The sequence below is a fragment of the Labrus mixtus genome, chromosome 11 (genome assembly GCF_963584025.1).
Source record: "Labrus mixtus chromosome 11, fLabMix1.1, whole genome shotgun sequence".
Classification (NCBI taxonomy): domain Eukaryota; kingdom Metazoa; phylum Chordata; class Actinopteri; order Labriformes; family Labridae; genus Labrus; species Labrus mixtus.
This window is the reverse complement of record NC_083622.1, coordinates 5568504-5575997: the sequence shown is the minus strand read 5'-3', so window position 1 is coordinate 5575997 and position 7494 is coordinate 5568504.

Sequence of the window (7494 nt, the reverse complement as noted above, 5' to 3'; positions counted from 1 at the left end):
GAGTGTATTGTATTGTTTTCATTTAAACAGCTGTTCTTAATACTATATGGCTCTGCCCAGTTCACTGTCAGATTGTAAACAGAATAAAAAGCTGCAAAGATGATCTCATAATTCCTGTTAATGGGCTGCAGAGTTACAGATTATAGGCCACAAAGTCGTCTGTGCAGTAATGTAACGAGGAACTTTGTAGTGGCAGTAATGTTGTAAAGAAGCATATATACTTTTAAGTTAATTGTAAGTGGTAAATGGATTTGGGTAGCGCTTTTCTAGTCTTCTAGTCTGTCACATTCACACCACATCCACACACCGATGGCAGGCGCCGCTACATAAAGAGACCAACCACCCAACAGTACCATTTCATTCACACACAGTCACATGCTGCCGGTTTACCAGCTGGAGCCATTCAGGGTTTAGTGTCTTGCCCAAGGACACTTTGTCATGTGACTGCAGGAGCTGGACCGCCACAGAAGAAGCAGTCCAAACACTGTGGTTATGGAGTCGCCGTTCTTGGCCTTATTACGCCGCTTTGATTACTACTTCAAATCTTGTTAAGCTTTATGTTATCAACCTAGAAAGAGACATGACAATGCATATGACACCCTGTTGTAACCTCTGGTTCCAAAAAATCAGACAAATAATAAACTTTGGGCTTAAAAAAATGGTTTGAGAAGGTGACGTCCGGGTGACACACATCCAAAGTGTGTGTGCTATATTATGTGAATATTTGCCTTAATTCAGAATGTAAGGTTTTTCTTTTGAGTGCATCAGTTGAATCATCTCACATGTTCCGTTTCTTAAAAAATTAGAAACAAAGAAAAAGAGCAACAAGCGGAAAAGGGTCATCCCAAACAAATTTACGGCTGTTTGTAGTGATACATTCATAATATGTCTTCGGTGGAGCTCCAAAGACTGAGTTCAAGAAGCGTTCAGAGGATGTAGTTAAGCTGCCTTGAGATTTAAAGACATCATTTGCAAAAGACATTACAGATCATATCTGACCCGAATCTGACCTCCTGCTGCCATAGAGCATGAGGGAACTTTCCAACAAGGTCCAATAAAATATCTCATTATCAGGATCCAGGACAGATAAAGTGTTAATGTAGACTGTAGCCCGCTGATCCCCTAAGCACATGCATACAGTCTGATTCATGCTATATATGTTTGCAGTCACCGCTCACTGTTAACCCCTGAACTCAGCTGTTCTCATAGCGACTGGCTGAAACCTCAAATAATGAGACCTGCAATTAGCAATGGTCAATCAATGGGGTAATTGCAGAGCGGGACTGATGGACTGTGAGGGGTAAAGGAGGGGCTTGCTGCTAGCACCATATCGATTTCCCTCAAAACCAATTAGTTGGTTTCCACCACTTTGGAGTGTTGGTCCCAAGCCATCTGCTTCTGTGATACAGAGAGGAGAAAACATACTGTTGTTTACAATGAATTGAATGCTTCCTTTCTGCGTGTGGCTGCTGGGGGAATCTTAATTAGGATCTTTGTCTCATATTTTTTTGTGAAAAACACACACATATATCTAGACCACACACATATATCGCAGTGAGGATGAAGGGGAATTTTACATTCTGTTATCACTGATTGTATAATGTTGCAACAGTACAACAATGTGCGGAAACATGTTTTGTGGTACAAAAGGTGAAATAATGACGTTCACTCACAAGTGCCTTACATTTTTTTTCAAGGTGAGCTGCACACAAACCGCTCTGACTTCACCCAGATGTTTTTTTCTGCCAGCCCCGATATACAGTTTTCAGCATGAGGTCCGGTTAAGTAGTTAAGGAAATATTGAGGAAAAAATTGACTGCGAGTGAGTTGGAAGGTGTGAGGGGGGGGGGGGGGGGTTCATATCTCACGACTGGTGTGATCTCTGTACAGGTAATTAAACTGCTTAATTATAATTTCTTCTTGCCAGTATGTTGATCACAGCGCTGGCCTCTGTTGCTTCGTCCTTCATGTCCACATCGATCTTTTCACATCATGTCTTGCCTCGTGGGACCCGGCCCTCCCCCACTCCCTGACAGGAATACTCTCCCGCTGTGAGGTGCATTCATTAACAGGCAATTCAGGAAGATTTCAGGGCGCAATATGCCGAAAATATTCCAGAACATTTTTTTCAGGAGCTTATGTGGGAAAACAGCTCAACGTTTAGATGAGGTGGCTGGAGATATTAAGATCGAACCATTCGCCAAGCCCCGCCCCTCAGTGTCTTAATGGTGTGCTTGGATTTTTAAAAAAATCCTTGCATGATTTAGATTCATTTTTTCTTCATTGTACGCCATGTTTATTGTAACATTCAGTAATAAATGACAAAGTCCATCAAGAAAATAGGGCGTGGTGTATGAAGGGGTAAATCCAAAGATTTCCAGCCAAGAGATCATGTGATACCTAACACAGTACCAGACTATAACAACACACTTGCACGATACTATTGGTGTGAGATAGTAGACTCAGACTTGCTAATAAGCACTATAATGTACATCTTAAACTGTTGGATTTTGAGCTTGGGCTACTGATGTTCTCTGTTTCCGAAGCGGAGTTCCCACTTCAGGATGCGTTCCTGGTGACGTAATCCGACTGGCAGCTCTGAATTTCCGACTTCCCGTATCAAATGGAACGCTACATTATGCCTTTACAAACAGTGTCCCCCTGATTGGGCGGAGCGGTCTCTCATCCTCCATGTGGTGGCAGGGCTGAGGGTTGGAGAGTGAGGAGCTTATGTTAAATAAATAAAACGTAATTATCTGTATTTTTAATTGAACCTTTATACAACCAGGAAAGAAACTTGTTAAGATAAATAAAATCTCTTTTTTAAGAGTGTCCCGGCCAAGACAGGCAGCAGAACAATTAACAGAATTTCACACAAACAACGAGCAGCCGAATATACAAATACAAAAAAAACATAAATACGTATCTGTTCAAACGTAAAAGTTATCTGTATCTTCAGATATTAAAACAAAAGTGGGCGTGATTTATACTGCTGACAAAATGAATTGAAACGTATGATTGACTGAGATAAAAGGTACAACCCAAGACTGTATATATATTACATTATTTACACTTTACATCGATAACAAGTTGCCACACCAGGCTTTCATATCTCATATATCCTGCCTACAGTAGCTCCTTCTATTCTCTGCCTCTCTCCGCCATAAAAGCGTTGCACAAACTCATAGAACTGGAGTTACATCCAGTAACAACTGGTTTCCCTGAGTGATAAAGACAAACTACGACTGGGATTTTTAAGTGGAGGAAATGAACGCAGGTAAACAGCAAAAGGTCTAAGCTTAATTCTAATATTGTTTGAATCTTGTTGTTTGCTTTCACTGCCGAACTAATTATGAATCCTCCCTCAATAGTAGACAGTGAGAGACGTCTACAGTCCCGCTACCTGCAAGTTGAGAGTGGAGCTCAGAATAACTTCTGTAATGTGGACTACGTATATGAAATGATCTTAAACTTGAGCTTTTTTTAATGGAGGATATTGACACATCCCAGAGCGAGAGGACTGGAGCAGTTAAATGTATGTTCAAAATGTTGCATATTTTACCTTAATGGCTCTACTTAGGCAAAGATCACAGTTTAGGCTTTAATAATTCATGCAAATGTTGAGATCTGAGACAAATTTTTCCAGGATTCAGGACACCACGCTGAGACTGGGATTCTACCAGACCAGCCTGAGATGTCTTGTCACCCTTGGAGTAAAGTTTGGTTGGGAATATGAATAGTTAGCCAGCTGTCAATCACAGCTTGTTGGTGTTTTCAATAACTCCTGAAAATGTCTTCAAATATTCAGGATGTGCTGCATGTACGAATGCAAACGGCTGAATCTTTCACCAAACAAGCGGGGTCAATGACGTTTTGAGGTGCGTGAGCGGTGCAATGGTGGTGAAGTTGCTTCACACTATTTTCTACTTGCCAGTATGTTCTTTTCCATTTGTTTGTTGATACTGCAAATATGTCCAATTAAAGACACAGTATGTAGATTCGGCTCTCAGTGGGCTCCTATTCAATACAGTAACAAAAGGTGACGCTGAGGCTGGAGGGGAATTATGGGAGTTCTCTCTGAATCGACCATAGTAAAGACAACAGGGAGAAACCGACCAGAGGAAGAGAATATGTTTACCGGCGATGTATAATTTACATGACGTTTTTATCACAGCAGCCTCAACAGCAACAGTACGGCAGCTTTCAGTAGCAATTCCCACTTCCTCGTGTAGCAGTCTTTCAACGGTGATGATAAACATGTCGTGTCTGAAATGGCGGCTCTGTCATGGCGTCGCAACGACAAGACACGTCCCATTACGACTATAAAATTACAGATTTTTTCTGGCTTTGATAACTGTTGGAAATATTTGAGGTAATGTAAGTACTCAACAAAAAAAGTATATATAACACAAATTTTGTACATTTTTATTAATTTAGATATTTTAGAATCAGAATCAGATTTATTGGCCAGGTATGCTTACACACACAAATATGAACTGTGCTCTCATATGTACAGGTACAACATTAAATATCAACAATAAAGATAATAAGAAAAGACTAATATTTACATGACAAAATATGAAACAGTGCAGTGGTATGTAAACTTAAAGAGCCCATATTAAGCCCTTTTTGGGGTTCGTATATTTAATCTATGTTCCTACTTTTGTACGTTCACAATAGCTAAAGTCTGAAAAAAGTGTCTGTTTTCATGTACTGCTCCTCCTTGCTCCCTCTCCGCTCTGAGTCCGTCAGCTACGCTCTGTTGAGCCCACACTGTTAGACCCCACGTGGGCCAAGTCTGCTCTGATTGGTCTGCCGATCCGCTCTGTCGTTATTGGTCAGTTGCTCAGCATGGTTCTCGGAAATGCCCCGCCTCTGTTACCATATTGGGAATGCAGCCACTGCTCCGTCCGAGGGGAGCATAAACATTAGCACCTTAGCACTACTGTGCTACCGCAGGCTACTATTGTGAGCGTGCTACAGAAGTTAACGGGCGTGCAACATGAGCTGCTGGGCTTGCCACAACGAGCCAATGGGCTTAGATCAGTGATCTCACACTGACAATGACGTCGGACTGACACATTTTTATCGAGGGGGGCTAGAACCGAGCGTTACATGCGGCTAATGCTACAGCTAACAGGAGGAGGTAGGAGAAGCTGCGTTTCCGCGGACTTTGAAATTTTGCAAATAGATGTGCCTAAACATGCACAGGACACATGGAAAACACACTAAAGAGCATATAAAACCAGGAAAAGCATAATATGAGACCTTTAATGTAAATTAATGTAAACATTCTAATAAAATTCTACATATGGAGGGTAGGGGTTAGGGTTAACCCTAACCCCTACCCTCCCATCCAACAAGGCGACTTCATGCTGTGAGGGATTTAGGTTTCAGGGGCAGGCTGACCTGAAATGTTCCAGTAATTTTCAGGTGTGCATGTGTGAAACAGTTAATGTCAAAGCAGACAAACACAGTGGAAGCTACTTCTAAATCCTTTGTCCTTGTATTTGGGTTTCAGACATATTTGTGATGTCCCAATGCAATTGCTGAGAGCTATGGTTGGATGATTGCTTCTCAGGGGAGCAGGGTTTTGTGAAGGGTGAATTAATTAAGAGGAAAGTTACACAGCTATGAGAAAGGCACACTGTTGTGATCCTGGCCACAACAGATACAGAACTTTCTGAATCCACACAGGTTTAAATCTGATAATCTCAACAATCGTTTTAATGCAGTTTATTAGCTCTGTAATATATATATTTATAATCTCAGATCACACAGGCAGAATTCATTTTTAAGATGTGTAACAGGCCACAGTAACTTTTCCCGATGAAGTCCTCCCCTGCTCCTTATTTAGTCTTTGCTGACATGAACACACAGTAGACCTTGTATTGATTTGAAGAGCTATTCCAAGACGTCTTTTTCCATTCATGCGCTAGTAATGTGCAAAAGGCCAGTCTCTCCCCCAAGTGTAGCCATTAATGCATGCAACCTGTCCACCCAACCATAATAATAGAGCCACTTGAGATCAGCACTACAGCTTTTTTTTTTTTTTGCTCTCTTCTTCTTTCAGGGACCACAATCACAAAAAAATAATTTTGTGCTTTTCACAGAAAGCTAAATGGATCTCTAATTATAATGACCTTCTCTGAAAAGGTTGGACCATAATTGGAAAACAGCCCCTGAGTACAGACCATCTTCTGTAGTGCCTGGGATGGAAGAGAGAGAGAGAGAGAGAGAGAGAGAGAGAGAGAGAGAAGGCAGAGAAATGAGGGATCTGTGAGGCAGATCAAATCTGTCACCAAGATGGCAAAAATGATGCAAAATGTAAGAACCTTTTTTTTCTCCCTCCACGTCTGTTTCAGCAGTCCATCTTTCTGGTGGAATCAAATTGTTTATTCAAATACACAGCGGTAAATGGGCACAGCGCTGATGGCATATTGAGGTTTTTAAAAAATGATGATGATGGATCTGTTCTGTTTACTGGGATTTGGACTCATTTTAAAATGTAGAAGAATATACATTTGTTTTTTGGGGAAATTCTGCTCACAGCTCATGCGTGTATTGTCCTCTGAGTCTGCTTGCTTTTTTAGATTATTTTAATTTAAAATGTGTCTCAAAAAGCATTCCCTCTACAGCAAACTTAACTGGAAGGATCTCTTAGGGTAGAGATCAAAAGGGAAGACTGTAATTGTTGCAGAAAATTAAAAAGTCCTGTCGATGAGTTAGGCAGCATTTTGTTCAACTCATTTTCTCTCCCTTACCAGATTTACATTTTTTTCTATTTCTGCAGCCAAATTAACATATTTTCAGTAGCAAACTTATAGATTTTAATCTATTGGTCTATGCATTAATTTTTCTCCGACTCATCAGGATGTGACACACACATAGACACACACACACACACACACACACACACACACACACTGTGCTTTTTGTCTGTAGTGTGTTACCCATCCTTCTCTCTTTTCTGCCTCTTTCAGGAGCCATTATAATGGAGCTAGTAGCAAGAAGAGAAAAATGCTTCCTCAAGCACACTCTCTCCTTCCCTTTATTGTCTTCAACAAAGCGAGTTTATTAATCCAAAGGGGGAAAAGAGAATAGAGCGAAGAAAAGGGGGAGAAAAGAAGGGAGAGAGGGAATGTGGTGAACAGAAAGGCAAGTCAAAGCAGTTTTGAGTTTCATCTCATTTTTCTTTGGAGAACTAAGGCGTGAAAAAAAAAAAATCAATTATGGAGCACACCTGAATATTATTTCGAGCACCCAGCCACCCACTTGCAGCCAGTCCCCTAGAAAACCAAATTACTCAGCAAACTTATCGCTTGCTGTAGCAGGTCTGGTATTAAAGAAAACAATCAAGCAGGCCTGGATTAATCTCTGACAGGCGCCTTATCTTTAACTTGCACCTTTGTTATTTTCTGATGAGCTGCTCTTTTTTTCCCGCCACATTGTACCATACCTCACTGCCCCCTTTCATTTTCTCTATGGGCCACG